The 15,753-nt window shown below is 45.2% G+C and overlaps 1 protein-coding gene across 1 annotated transcript in view; it reads right to left on the bottom strand.

Annotated features, from left to right (window-relative positions):
• The window catches only part of Tnc (tenascin C), an 84,747-nt gene extending 79,697 nt beyond the window's left edge, over positions 1-5,050 (bottom strand). Inside the window, 1 exon segment of the mRNA XM_076843160.2 lies at positions 4,978-5,050. The gene's annotated coding sequence lies outside the window, so the exon portion shown is untranslated.
• Positions 5,051-15,753: the final 10,703 nt, after the last annotated feature.

The raw sequence follows: 15,753 nt of genomic DNA, 5'->3' as shown, positions 1-15,753 counted from the left end.
TAGTAAGTTACAAGGGCCAGGTACCCGCCAGCAGGCTTTGGGGAGAACAGACTCCAACAGGCATGAGAATAATGGCCCTGAGCATGACTTGCTGATTCTAACAGCTGTTATCACTCTCCAGGATCTTGGAGCTGGATTTGATTTTGGGATCTACCAATTGCTTATCTGCATGGTGTTGGAAAAACTGCTTAAACTTTTTCAGCCCCAGGCTCCCCATATCTGAATGGGGAGCAGTGCTACTAAAAACAATGGCTGGTGATCAAATGGCATCATGCCTGTGGAGTCCTCAATAAATGTTAGCTTTACGGTTATCCCATAGGCTGCTCCTGGAAGAACACACTGGACACATGCATACAGAAGTTAGCAGAAGCCAACTCACCTCCTTTAGGGTAAGAGGTGATCTGCGGCTAATTCTGAAGCAAAGCTGTCTGCTTGCAGAGCTTATGGCAGAGGGTATTTGCGGAGAATTAAAAGTCCATCAAATTTTGATGGCTACATAATTAAGAACCTCTGAACTTCAGGAACTTTCAATCTGAGACAAGTTGGCATGAAATAATTTTTTTATACTTTTTTCCACAATATCTGTATTTTATTTAGTCATTTTCATGTGGTGCTGAGGATCAAACCCAGTGCCTCACCTGTACGAGGCAAGTACTGTGCCACTGAGCCACAACCCAGCCCATGAAATAATTTTTTAAACCTCCATTTACAAATAAACTAGAAATACACATTTCTAGTGTTACAGTCTGCTTTCAACAGGGGCACTTCGCTTTCTCTCCATGATGAAGATAAGAGATCCATGACAGTGCAGAACACGAGGTGGATGCTAAAGTGGAAGAAATATGAGAAGAGGGGAAGCAGACAGAACCAAGAAATCTAGGCTTAAGGCAAACCTGAAAAACCGACTGTACACAGGGTGAGCCTTATCTCCTCCACAGAGAAGTCGCAAGGCATGAGTTGCCCCTAACGGTAGGTCAGGCCACTGCTGTATTTTGTGTGGGATGGAATTATTGCCTGGAGTTTGCAGAAGACTGTCCTTAACACTTTGAGGGGTTTTCCCCTTGGAAGGGAGCCACCATCTAACATTTCCCACATGTTGACGGTGTTTGAACTGGTCCAGGATTAGGTTCAGGGGGATTCCGGGATCTTCTCAAGAGTGAGTGGAGTTGGAATCTTAACCTTCCTCTCTGAGGCTCTGGCTGAATTTGTGGCATGGAGCTCACAACCATTTCCCAGTTGTCCTGGGATCCACTGCCCCAAGGCTGGGCACATGTATTTCCTTTATCTGCCTCCCAATCCACCGTTTCAAAACCAGATGCTCTTCTCATCTGGATCTCAGAGAAGGTGCATGAGTCAGAGGTCCCACCTGAGACAGCACGGAGAAGTGTTGCTTTTTCTGGGATGAAACCAACAGTGATGATCTGACTGCTACCTCTGGTTTTAGTCTTCTCTCCCCCAGGCCTGAAATACGAACTCTTCTATTTCCAGGCAGAGAGTTGCTCTACCATGACCTTTTGTGAACACAGTGAAAGATGATATATGCCAGGTTACTCTGTAAAATCAATAGACAACACCAGTAGGGGGCTTTCCTGCCATCTTGGTCATTCACTGAAAGACACCACTTAAGATTCTGCACTTGGTCAGTCCTTGCCTGCCTGACTCCAGGAAGCCACGTGGCACAGTGGAAAGAGCAGCATAGCTTCAGTTAGAAACTCTGGCTTCCAGGCCAACTCTGCCTCTGACTTATGCAAAGACCTCAGCTGAGACTTAACTGGCTTGAGCCTCAGTTTCTCTATCCATTCCATGAAATGGAGATCATAATTCATAACTTGTAGCGTCAGGGTGAGAATTCGATGAGACATCAGAAACAAGACGCCCCTTTTACATCTGTGACACATCATCAGCCCTCACAAGTAGCTATTTTGGTAGGTCTGTGTTTTATCATCACAAAGGGTTTGCGTAGCTACAGCCAACTAGATGTTTGTAACACACTTTCTACTTTTCAAACTGAGGTGCCTTCAGTGTGAAGGGGCTGGTGCCCTGTGCCAGCTTGGCTATTTTTCCCATAGGAAAGCACGGCTGTACATTTGGGGAGATGCAGGGGGAGGAGAGAAGAGGTGTTCTTACTTCATCATAAGCCTTAGAAAGGGAGGATGAAGGGGGTATGTTTTTCATTCTGTCAGTTTGAATTCCCTTTCCAAATTCCATTCTGGTTATACGATCAGACTACCGCTGTATTTATGGGTGGCCACAGTCTGCCGGCAGGGGCATATTTAGTCAAAAAGGAAGTATTTTCTCCCTGAAGGCAGAGCAAGAAGTAGAAGCACTCAGAATGTACCCCTTGTCTGGTGATCATGGAGACTTGGGTCTGAAATCCAGCTCGGTCACTCTGATTTCTAAAACCCTGGAAAAGTGACTCAGTCTCCCTTCTTTCCAAGCCACCTTTTGTCCAACAGGTACAGTCCATGCCTCAGAGACCTGCGTCGGGATTTAGTGAGGCGGTGTCCAGAGAGGGCCTATAGCTTAGCGAGAAGGCCACCATGCATCTAGCTATGGCTCTCCTTAAAGTTAATTAAATAGCCAGTTTTTGTTAAGCCTGTTAAACCTTCCCACTTATTCCTGTCATCTGTCCTATTTGGGGAATCACTTTTACTCCCATGACAGCTGCTGATGCAGGGGGCCACATTCCTTGCTGAAACAGATCTGCAACCTGAAAGCACTCCACCTGGCTGCGCACTTTGTGACTGTGTTTCCTGTTTGTCAAGACGGGGAGACATCTCCAGGCTGAGAGCAAGGAGATGAGGGTGGGATCCTCTAACCCCATTTCAACCAAGAGAGCTGCACATGAACCCTGTCAAATTCTAGGGTGTTCCCCCTTCAAACTCATTTAATGAATATTTCCATTGTTAAAAGTGAATTCTAAACTCATTGTTTAAAACATTAACACTGAACAAGTCCCAAGCAGGAAAGTCAAGAAGAGCTTCCATTTATTGAACCCTCATTACACACGATTCCTATGCCAAGAGTCTGTCGTGCAGTTTTTCATTTGAATGTCACCAGAGCCCTATGAGATGTAGATTGTCACCCTCTTTATATGGATGATAAAGTCGAGGGCTGGAAGGTTGGTAAGCTCTTGAGAGGGGGAGGGAGGGGCTAGAAGGATGTGAGATTTGGAAGAGAAGTTCTTTCAAACAAAGCATAGAGGGGGGAAAATGATGATTACAGACAATGGCAACACCCCTTTCAATCCTCATCCAGTTCACACTGAGCAAACCAAAGAATATTCATGCGCCCCTTTCTTTCCCCATATGTGGTCACTTTCCTGAAACGCAGAGGGCCAAAGCACACTAACTCTCCAGTCCTGCAAACAGCTCTGATGCACACAATGCCAGCAAACTTTCCACTGGCTTATTTAGGACTAAATAAACCTCTTTCTCAGCCCTGAACTTGGCCTTGCCATATCTCAGGACAAGGTGGGAAACAGGCTGGGGTGGGCAGCCGTTTCCACTTCTAAAGCACATATGGGAAAGCTCTATATACACACACAAAGTTCACAAAAACATGAAAAAGAGGCATTCATTCTTCAAACGCACTCCTTGTCCCTCTCTCCTTCTGGACGAAAAACATTTCCAAAGACTCCCCATCAGCATCTTACTTTATAGCCATCAGCTTTAGAATCTGCAAATGCCTAAACACAAAACCTCATGACATTCTGGAATTGAAACTCAGCATTCACATCCAGCCCCGGGCTGCTACCTTTTCTTCCAACCTGTGCCAACACAACCTCCTGCTTGTAAAATGCAGCCAAGACTCCGACCTGCCAGCCTAGCAAGAGACACCCTGAGATTGGGCGAGATAAAAAGCAGGGGCTGGAAGGGGATGGGAGAATGCACAAAAAACAATCCAAGATTGGCTAAGTGCCCCTTTGAACGTCCGGGGTGATGGCAGCTTTTGGCAATGAAAGTGGTTATCCAAACTTGCAGTTACCAAGCGCTCGCTGCCAATCTCTTTATCCCTGCTTTTCTCCTCATTATAACAAGGAAGTTATTGTTCCCATTTTAGAGAAGTGGAAACTAAGGCCCAAAGAGGTTACATATTTTTCTCAGACATGTGTATGATGCTGATGGAAATGTCCAAGATTCCTCTGGCTTCAAAACCTGAGTTCTCAATCCTCTTACAGCAACGACGGGTTACAGGAACCCCTGTGTTTGTCCCAAAATCCATCAGGGGAGGTGGACTTCCTAGATTTAGGGGAAATACTTCCTCAGGGCTCTGTGGGGGAAGTCTGAAGAGGGGGAGGTGATTCTAGAGATTCTGTGGGACACTGCTGGCTATAAGTCCCCCAGATATGCAGTAGTCCCACTTGAGAATCAGGAGGCAGCCACCAGAAGCTGACTGCCCTTAAGGACCCAAGGGAGTGCCACCACTCTCACCTGCAGTCTCTCATCTGGCCCTAAAACTCGCTTCTGTCTCTTCTACTCCAACTCACCTCTTTCCACAGGGTGAGTACAAAACTCTGTAAACTCTAAGAGAGCCTTTTAGATGTAAAATTCTGTTGTTCTCTCTACAGTCCTCTATCAATCTCCCCATAACCCATCTTGGAGTAAGGCCATGAGCAATTTCCACTTTCAAACTCTACTTCCCTCAAAAGAAAAAAAAAAAAGCACTCAAAAGAGAAAAAAAAAAAAAAGTCATTCACAGGTGAGTCAGCAGGGACTCAAGAGAGAATTACTACTTTTCCTCTGCAAAAAGGCAAGGGACAAAAACTTTCCAAAAAGTAAACCGAAATGCAAGATCAGAGAAGGACAGGCAGAGAAGACAAGGTGCATCCGATCTTAACCAACAAACACCGGCTTTCTGCTAGCAGCCAAAACAAAGCAAAAGTTTTATAATTAATAAAACAACAATGCATGTGGTACCAGGAGTACCAACAGTACATCATAATGATCTTTGGTGATGGGGGCTAAACAGGCTTACCTCTCCCTGCTGGAAAAGACCTAGATCCGGGAGTGCACCGGCTTCATGAGGAAATACCTGGGCTTGAGCAGCAGCGGGGTTCCCACGTGCGCGCCCCCAGTGTCCCCCAGCCGCGCTGTCTTTGTGCCGACCAGAGGCGGGGGCGTGTGTCTGCGCGGGAGAGGCGTGTGACAGTAGGCAGGCTGTGGCCAGAGCAGCCAGCTTTGGCTGGCTTATATAGCCAGCTCCTTCCCCTGTAATGGGACGCCTCGCCTCCAGACATCCTTTCCCACTTTTTCAGTTGGCGAATTAAAGGAACAGCCCTCCCAGCGGAACAGGGTTAGCTCATGAAAGACGCACTCACTTCAGGCTCGCGGCCAGGGAAGGAACTCATTTGCATACAATTTATGGCGAAAGTAGGAATTCCCGCTTCCTCCGCCCCCGACACCGTGTAGCTGGGAGTGAAGTGTGATTTTTGCATTGCTCCCCAAACGGGTTTTCTAATTGTGAAACAGAAGCCGGGGGGGGGGGGGGGGGGAGCGAGAGGGAGTAGTATCCTGGCTCTGCTGCGCCTCTATTCCTGTGGGCTGGAAACGCGAACTGGGCTGCCCCGGCTCTGGGTAGCAGCTGCTCAGTGGCACCTTGGAGAAAGCACAGGGACTGAGACGAATTCCTGGAAAGAGGAGATAAAATCCTTTAAAAGCTCGGGGAGTTTCAGCTTTCCCTGGGCCAGCAGAGAGATAACCCAGGATTAGTCCTCAGCAGGTGGGGAACATGCTGGAAGCACAGACCTGCCAGGTTTTTTCTAAGTGAGAACCAGCTATGCCCAGCTGCCTGCAGGAATCATTGTCCCAGCCCCACAGTCCTGAAGGAAGCTGCTTTTTGACATTGTTCTTGCCTGTGCCTGGTGCTGCTTCTCAGCTGGATCTCCTAGGGAGAGATCCCCAGCTTTCCTCTCAGTACTGATCCCTGTTAACTGCAGTTAAAAAGAACAAACATGATTTTGAAAAGTAATAACTTAATCTTTGAGCCAGGAGCTGCTCCTTCACTCCCCAGCTTGCTGTGGATTGTGTCCAGGCTCTGAGTCATCTGTTGGTTTGGTGGTTAGTATGCATTGAGTATCCCCAGGGCACACCGGGGCATTTGCAGGAGGGGGAAGTAGCAGCCACCCACGCTGGGGGGACTTCTGGGCTTGTTGCAGCACAGATTAGTTTGGGATAGTGCAGGGGAAAGAAGCACTATGGAACCTGTAGCTACCACTGAATCCTCCTTTATTCAGTCTGTATTAGGTCCTGCACAAGATACATTATGGAACACTATGTCATTATGTCCTTGCAACCAGTAAGTATGAGAGGTTATAAGGTGTCCCCTTTTTTACAGATGAAACAGCTGAAGTTTAGAGAAGTAATGCAACTTCACCAAGGGAATACATGTGGGAAGCATTTAGATTACAACACCGGGCTCCCATACTTTTTCCATGACACATTGCTGTCCAGGAATAGTACATGATGATATTTAAATGATGTTAATGTCCTATTAGACATTTGTATAGAAATTATTGCCAAATTGAAATATGGAAAAGGCATTTCTTTGTTCTGTAGAATTAATTAGGACAGAAATCTTTGGGGTTTTTTATTATTATTAACTATTAATTATTAACTATTAATAATGGAGGTTTCAATTATCTACCTACTTTCAATACTAAATGATACCAATCTCATAGTATTGATTATTCTGTGAGTCTGTTTTCCCACCTGAGGAAAGGAAGACCAGATTAGGTCATCTCTATGGTAGGTCTGGCTCTGGTATTTTAGGATTCTCAGCTTACGTGACCCACCCAGATAGCAAGAAAGTCCATAAATAGTCATGTCATAAAACAGCTCCCTTGAACTTTCCAATCATTTTGGCTGATTCAAATGTTGGTTATTTTGGAAGTTTTTAATTCTGTGTTTCAGCCAAAGCATATTTCAGTAGCACGAGGCTGTGTCTTTTAACCAGTAGTGAATGCTTTCATGCCTCTTGGCTTTCCTATCATATTGAGCTTATATCCTGGGTTATCAAAAACAAACAAACAACAACAACAACAAAAAACCACTAAAATAGTGTAGGTGTCACATAGGATATGGTCTCTATTTATAATAAATAACTGATATATATGCATATACTTTTGTGATTATCTGTATGTATTTAAATAAGACAAGAAAGCGTGCCAGGAAACTGGGTGATAAATGTGACTTCTTTGAGGAATTCTAAGTTCTACAACCTGCCTTGCCACTCAGTATTCTAAAATCATTGATTGGTGCCTACTACAAGTGGCTTAGCCAATCACAGAGAAAACAAAGTCAGATATAACCAGGCTGTTCCTCAAGGTTGGAAGAAAGCAGGCTCCTGGTGCTGTGAATGGTCATGCATTAACAGTTGTCATAGGAGTCTGTTAAGATAACATGGAGAAGGAGTAATTAACTTTATGCGTCTTTAGAAGATGCTACTTTTAAAAGGAATTTTCTCCAAAAATCTATGCAGTATCTTAAACCACATCTTGTCATTTGTGTGAGAAGTTCCCGGACAAGGACTTGGTTTTGGTTCCTGGACCTCTTGCAACCTTGTCCCAAGCAAATGGATCTGCTTACGACATGTGCTCTCTCTCCAGCATCCCACACTTCGATTATGCTGTGCTTTGCTTGGAATTGTCCCTCCTTCTCTTCACATCCATTTATTATCCAGTTCTGATCCCACTTCACTACAGAGCTTCCCATTTCTTCCACAAGAAATAAGTCCTCCACAGATATTTTGAAAACTCTGCTAGGACAATGATTGCTTCTGGGTGGTATAATTATGTATGTGCGTATCTACTTTTTCCTCCTAGACTCTAGGCTTCCTGTGGTTGGTGATCATAATTGCTTTTTCTTTGCCTAGTCCTGACTGAGCCTTGAGCATGGTAAAAGTTCAGGAAATGTTTGTTGAATGAATGAAGTATTGGAGGAAAAATGAGTTTGACATGTTGTACTTTATAATTAAATTCTTCCTTTGTCACTCATGGAAGATGAGGAGGAAACTGTATTGTTGTGTCCAACAGATGAGGAAAGGGGGCCAGAGAGGAGAAATGACTTGGCAGAGGCCACTATGGCTGCTGTCCCTGCACAGGGTTCTCACAGTCAGAACCCAGCAAGCAAACTCCTCTAGATACCAAGCAGAGAATGCCTGTGGAAATTAATAGCCAGTCATCCTCCTGTTGGCAGAGGATGCCGTACCTGTTGGCAGGGAATATCTCACGTGAGAAAGCAGGATGGATACTTGTAAACACCAACTCCTACAGAGTTCCCTGCCAACAACCAATTTTGTTTTTGCTTGTTTGCAGTTTTCACTCAGGAGCTGCTGGTGGAGGCTGTGGTTTGGAGGCCAGAGAGAACATGGAAGCTTGCCTCAGGTGAGATTATTCTCATTTCCTTAAAGATGTACTGAATGCAGTACCTATATTTCTTTTTCCAAACAGAGCAGATAATGAGAAGAACACAGGCCAGGACTAGCTCTACCTGAGGAAGTCAAAAGGCCACTTGCTCCATGGATGGATTGCTTGCTTCCCATGTTGAGGATGCTCCTTCATTGCTCCCCACCACCTCCTCTTCTTCTTCAGTGTCATTTGGTATGCTAACACCCATCCAAAAGTCCCACATGACTTTATAATTGCCAGAAATTTCTCCCAAAGCAATGAAGGAGCACTGACCCAATGCTGTGTCCATCCTTCAGTTAGACACATTTGTTTAGAGTCAAGGTTTCCCAACTTGTCTGTAGATCTTTATCCAGTGCTTCTTTTCTTTATCCAGAGCTTTTCTTCTTTGTCTCTTTTCACCTCTCCTTAGACAACAAAGGACAAGAAAAGCTCAAATGCTTCAGTGAATGAGATGCAAGACAGACAGATGGGGGCTTCCCTGCCTCATGGAATAGGAGGACACTTCAGCTTCACCATCAATCAATAAGTGGATTGGTTGGCAGAGCAGAAAGGAGTGGGTTGTAAGTTCAGGTCCTAATTCTCCAGAATGAGCTCTGTCCCTTATCCACATGATAAATTATTAGTTTTTCAAATTACTGTCTGACTTTGGCCAAATCCCTGAGCTTCTTGGACCTCAGTGTCCTTGGTACCGAATGGGAAATTCTTAAGCATCTTGGAACTCAAGAACTCAAAGTACCCAGGATTGAACCCAGGGGAAGTTAACCACTGAGCCACATCCCCAGTCCTTTATATATTTAATTTTAAGACAATGTCTCACTAAATTGCTTAGGCCCTTGCTAAATTGCTAAGGCTGGCTTTGGACTTACAATCCTCCCTCCTCAGCTTCCTGAGTTGCTGGGATTATAGGCATGTGCCACCATGCCCCAGGCTAAAACTCAAATTTTTTTCATTAAAAGTTCAAATAAATAAATAATGCAGAAGCCTGTGAGCCTTTGCACATTTAATTCTCCAGAATGAGCTCTGTCTCTTATCCACATGATAAATTATTAGTTTTTCAAGATTACTTCAGGATACTTCTTCAAAGGAAGTTTTCATGACTTACACATCCAGAGAGAAGGACCCCTCCCCGACGCTCAGCCACAATACCATTTTTCATTTTTAGCACATTGCACCCCATATTTGTCTTGCCTGTCTGTCCAACTAGACCATGGGCACCTGAAGGCAGGCACTGTGCCTTATCATCTGCTGATTGGCAGATCTGTTTATGGCCAGCATCTATTTATGTCTGATGCCTATGCTGTGTTGTTGGTTAATTTTTTGAATCTCATTCCAGCACATTAGAGTTTTTACAATAATCTCTGACCTAAAATAGATTTTGGAGGTAAACAATAAAATGGTCTTAAAATGAATTATTAGACGATTAAGCCTCTTAGTGGTTATCTTTGATTCCCTCATCTAGTCCCCCAGCTGGTCTTGGAGAGCTTTTTGAGGGCAAAGAGTCTGTTCTCCATCCGCACATGCCCAAAGCATGTGCAAGTCAATTCACCACCACCCCAAAATGCTGGGGGGCCAAGTGGTTGACTGCCTGATGCAAAACAGCAAAAAACTGGTACAAGCAATGTTGTGTTCTGTTTAGCTCAGCTACTTACCAGGTGGATGGTCTTGGGACAATCACCTTCCTCCTTGAAGCTCAGTTTTGTCTTTTTCGGGATGGGTAACAGTTCATATCTTGAACACCTCTCAGAGTTTGTATAAAGACCACATAAACGAACAGATGAGAAAGTTTTCTGCAAACCAATGCCCCGTGTAGAGTTTCTTAAGAGTTGAATGATGTTTTATTTCTCTCCAAAAAAATCTCAGTGGAAAGCTCACACTTCACATAGCTGTATTATGCTCATGAAAGCCTGAGTCCCAGCTCCTGTCTAAAACATTTCTGGGATCTGTGGGGGTTCATAGAGGGAGAAGTCTGCGAGCAGCCTTTGCACACTATGGGAGTTCATAGAGGGAGAAGGGAGTTGAAGCCACCTTCTTAGCTGGTGGCTGAAGAGACAGAGAGGTTAAAAGCCAGCATTGGCCAAAGCCAAGTTGGAAGATCTGGAGTGTGTGTTTCCTTCAGAGCGCTGGGGAGGCAGTTTGGGGCATGTTTACTGATCCAAGCCCAGGCTGTGGTGATGAATATGTGTGTTAAACCATCCTGGGCTTAAAACAGGTCACAGATGGAGCAGACAGCTTTGAAATCAGTGCAGGTCGAATTTTCCACAGCTGGGTGGATACTTATAAGGAAGTGTAATTTGTCATTTTTCCTTATTTCTCTTGTAGGTTTTTTCTTAGATTTCTTTTGTAAACAACAAAAGGTGACCATGACTAAGATTTATAAGGGCAGTTCCTGTGACCTAGGCACTATTTAGCAGTTTGCATGTGTCGAATTCTATAATCTTTATAATGAGCCTATTGGATAGGTCCTATCATTATTTCCATTTTATAATAAAGGTTACAAAGAGGTTAAATAAAAGACTAGGGCACATGGGTAATAAATAGCTCTGAGAGGATACAAGGTCCCCAAGAGGATTCCAGCCTCCAACTTTCTGTTTTGGGGAATGTTTTATTATGTATTTAATTTAACAGCTGCTCAAAATTGCTCCATTCTTGAACTCAGATGGACTGTGCCGAGGATGATGGGCTTGGTGCGTAAAGATCTAACAAGGCAAAGAGGGCTCTGACTGTGTGGCTCTGTACTAGGGCAGCAGTGAAAAGTCCATGTCAGGCCCTGTGCTAGGCCACGAATCACAGGACCATCTAGCAGGGACTTGGTTGCGATTCTAATTCAACTACAAATTATGAGAAGGAATGGGACCCTGGGCAATTACTTGAATCCTTTGTTAGAGATTCCTCATCTGCAAAATGGGTACACTAATAACAGATGCTTGACGTTATTCCCAGGATTAAAGAAACAACACTTAGCCAAATATTTATGCTATTTCTTGCCACATTCTAAGTAATCTCAAAATGCTGGCTACTGGTTATTAGAGACAAGATACTTAGTCTATTCTGAGCCTTTATCTGCTCATCTATAAATGATGGAAAGGATAATCTCAGAGGTATGTTCCTGAAATGTGCTTACTGAAATACAAAGGGTAAATTTTAAAATGCATAAATTAAAAAAATATATATGTATGTGTATTATATATATTTATGTAAATATATTACACACACACACACACACACACACACACAATCTCCTTTTATGAGACATGGTAATCCAAAACCATAGTGGTCCATCTCTTCACTTACACATCCCTCATAAATTTCCCCTCCTTCTTGCTGCTCATGGACAACACAGACACACACAGACACACACACACACACACACACAAGGCAGGAGCTCATTGAAATGAACGTTTTTCTGAAGGGATGTTTAGTGCTTCTCTGAGACACTGTGATCTAGAGGAAAATATATTAACTTCCTTTGAAAAATAGAGCTACATCTGCCCACCCCCTCACTACCTCACTTTAAACGAGGGCTCCCTTCTGTTCTTCGTTTCCTGGGTTTTGCACATTCTGTTTCTCGGGTGGAAAGAGTGCCCCCATTCAGAATCAGCTGTGTGGTACCTCTTATCTCAGAGCTGGCAACGCTGGCAGGGCCTTGGGGTTGATGGACTGATATCACGTGGGTATTTGAGTTCCTCTCCTCCCTGGGGAGTGCCCTGAGCTGACTCATGCCTCCTCTAGGCAGTCCTACCTTTACCGCTATCCCACCTGCTGTGGTTTGAATATAGTTTGTCCCCTGCCCGCAAGACTGCAAGAGTCCTGTTGCAATCTGATTGCCATTGTGGTAGTGTTGGGAGGTGGGGCCTAGAGGGAGGTGGGGCCTAGCGGGAGGTGGGATCTTGTGGGAGGTGGGGCCTAATCAGATGTGAGGCCTAGTGGAAGGTGGGGACTAGTGGGAGGAGGCGCCCAGAGGGAGGTGGGGCCCAGTGGGAGGTGGGGCCTAGTGGGAGGTGGGGCCTAGGGGGAGGGGGTCCTAGGAGGAGGTTGGGCCTACTGGGAGGTGGGACCTAGAAGGAGGTGGGGCCTTAGTGGGAGGTGGAACCTAGTAGGAGGTGGGTCCTATGAGAGGTGGGGCCTAGTGGGAGGTGGAACCTAGTAGGAGATGGGTCCTATGAGAGGTGGGGCCTAGTGGGAGGTGGAACCTAGTAGGAGGTGGGTCCTATGAGAGGTGGGGCCTAGTGGGAGGTGGAACCTAGTAGGAGGTGGGTCCTATGAGAGGTGGGGCCTAGTGGGAGGTGGAACCTAGTAGGAGGTGGGTCCTATGAGAGGTGGGGCCTAGTGGGAGGTGGAACCTAGTAGGAGGTGGGTCCTATGAGAGGTGGGGCCTAGTGGGAGGTGGAACCTAGTAGGAGGTGGGTCCTATGAGAGGTGGGGCCTAGTGGGAGGTGGAACCTAATAAGAGGTGGGTCCTATGAGAGGTGGGGCCTAGTGGGAGGTGGAACCTAGTAGGAGGTGGGTCCTATGAGAGGTGGGGCCTAGTGGGAGGTGGAACCTAGTAGGAGGTGGGTCCTATGAGAGGTGGGGCCTAGTGGGAGGTGGAACCTAATAGGAGGTGAGTCCTATGAGAGGTGGGGCCTAGTGGGAGGTGGAACCTAGTAGGAGATGGGTCCTATGAGAGGTGGGGCCTAGTGGGAGGTGGAACCTAATAGGAGGTGAGTCCTATGAGAGGTGGGGCCTAGTGGGAGGTGAACCTAGCTGGAGACGGTTGAATCATGTGCGAAGCCCTCAGGAATGGATTAATGCCTGTCTTATAGGAATGAGTTAGCTATTGTGGGAGGTCAGCCGCCTTTCTTTCTTCCGCATGCACCTGCTGGCTTTCTCTTTCCACTCTGCTGGAAGCACCATGAGGCCCTCACCAGAGACTGAGAAATTGCTTTTGGACTTCCCAGACTCTAAATATGCTTCTTTGCTTTACAAAATACCAGTCATGGATATTCTGTTACAGCAACCGAAAATGGTCTTAGACACCAGCATCCCACTACCTTACTATAGCAGGAGTGGTGGCAAATACAGCCTCTTATATTTGTATAAGAATAGCATTTACACGATCTTAGTCTGGGTATCAGGTCACATCTGTATTATAAGTGAAGAAACTGCCATCAGGCACGGTCAAGAGACTTACATAAGATTACTTTGCCAGTGTGTGGTTTGCTATAGGTCTCTACATGCAAATTGTTGTGTTTTTTGATCTCCATTGCAGAAACCATCTTAAAGAGTGTTATTTTTTTCAGTTTTAATGGGATACAGTGATAAACGAAGCAGCACTTGCTGTGAAATGAAACAGACTTCCATCTTCAGTTTTCAGTTTATTAGGGTGTGACCCTTTTCAAATCCTTTCACTTCTGTGACCCCCTTCTTGTATTTGTGTCTGAAACTGAGTGAGCCAGGAGGGTTGTGGGAAATGGAATAATGATCCCTTGTAATGCTTGTCCTAATCCGTGGGACCTGTGAATATTGCCTTGTATGGCAAAAGAGACTCTGTGGTTGTGACTAAGTTGAGGACTTTGAGATGGGGATATGATTCTGGAGGTAGATACACATATTTCTGTAAGAGGAAGACAGAGAGAAATTTGACTTCAGAGGAGGAGAAAGCAGTGTGACGAGGGACCAGAGACTGCAGTGACATGGCCACAAGCCAAGAAATGCCAGCCATCACCAGAAGCTGAAAGAGGCAAAGGAAGGGTTCTTCCCTGCAGCCTCTAAGAGGAACAGTCCTCAGCTCATTGATCTTAGCTTATTAAGACTTGCTTCAGTCTTCTGGCCACCAGAACTGCATGAGAATAAATCTCCTTTGTTTCAAGTTAATAATTTTGCAGCAGTTTATTAGAGTGGCAAATGAAGCTAATCCAAGGACAGTATCCATGTGATAATTTCTTTGACTTGTGTCTAACAGGGATTTAAAAATGATTGTGTTTGTGTTACACTGAGATATTATTTGCCTGGGAGAAATGGTATTGATTTCCTTTGAATACTGGAACTGCATTTCCATAGACATGTGGTTCCATAATATAGAAAGATAGCTCTAGATTTTCAATACCTTTTTGTTGTGGCTCCTTTAGGACGACTTTTTACATGTGGGCTGGAAGACCAGCAAAGGTAAAGAAACTGGAGGGAGCTGTGACCTCCACCATTAGCCTGACAGTTTTGAAGTGGCCTCTTGATATGGCACGCTTTGCTGTGTTAAGTGATTTAGCTTAATTTAAATCTGAACTTGCACGTTTCATCCTTATCATTTCAGGGTCAGTCCGACCCAGCCAGCCATGGGCTTATTTGAATAGTTGCCCATCTAAAAATCCAAGGATCTACCCTTTGCACACTTTGTCCAGTTGAAAGGAGCTAGGATATAATTACGCTCAAGCTCCATTAAGAAAATGAGGCTCTGAGTGGCCGCCTGCCTTACTGGGTACTGGGGACTGTGGGAGAGCATAGGGCAGCATCCAGGTCTGCTCATTCACGACACAACATCCCACAGGGGGAAGCAACTTGTCCATATTACAGCACGTCCACATGAACCCGGCAAGTTTATTGCTTAATAATCCTTCCCATCAACTGGGCTGCTTCCACTTAGATAGAAAAGACATAAAAAAGGGATCTGGGAAGAGTGAGTGGACCCATGCCAGGCTCCTCAATCCCTTGGAGCTTCTATGAATAGTCCACACGTCCTGCCTCCTTCTTTAGCTTCCCTTTGGTTTCCCTGTGCTCAGTGATCTCATCAGGCATGGTTGTGGTATCTGGGGACTGAAGGAGCCCCTTAGGGAGATATCAAGCAAGTTTTTCCATCCCTGTCTTGGAGAACAGCCTCTGTAGGGGAAGTTCAAAGGCTTTCTAAATTCCTGGGAACACCTGTCCAGGCCAGAATTGGACTGAACTTGCAGACAGTATATGGGGAGTGCCCTTGAGTGAGTATAGATAGATGACTCATGGCGTGAGGCAGATGATGGAAGAGTCCCCTCGTGGAAATACTTTATAAGGAAATTAGAGTGAAGCCTTGAAAATCCCCACGGGCAGGCGGGGGTGGGGGCTGGATGAATCAGTGAGACAGCTGTGTGTTGGAAGACCAATGGAAGGGGTTAGCTTTGAACTGGATTCCGCCAGAGGCTCATCTAAGTTGGTAAAGCATTGCCAAAAAAAGACCCTCTGAGATCCTGGTTTAAAGAGCTGAAGTCAGTAGTAAATGGTTGCTTTTGAAGGAACTGCAAATACTTTGGCTCTTTAACAGATTGCAGTCTTCCCTGAGGTTCATCTCATAAGTAACTCCTAGGAAATTGTCTTTGTGCAATCATATCAGACTACATAAA

This window comes from Callospermophilus lateralis, chromosome 2 (assembly GCF_048772815.1).
Source record: "Callospermophilus lateralis isolate mCalLat2 chromosome 2, mCalLat2.hap1, whole genome shotgun sequence".
Taxonomy (NCBI): Eukaryota; Metazoa; Chordata; class Mammalia; order Rodentia; family Sciuridae; genus Callospermophilus; species Callospermophilus lateralis.
Note: the sequence above shows the minus strand (reverse complement) of the source record. Positions and strands in the feature narration are given on the sequence as shown.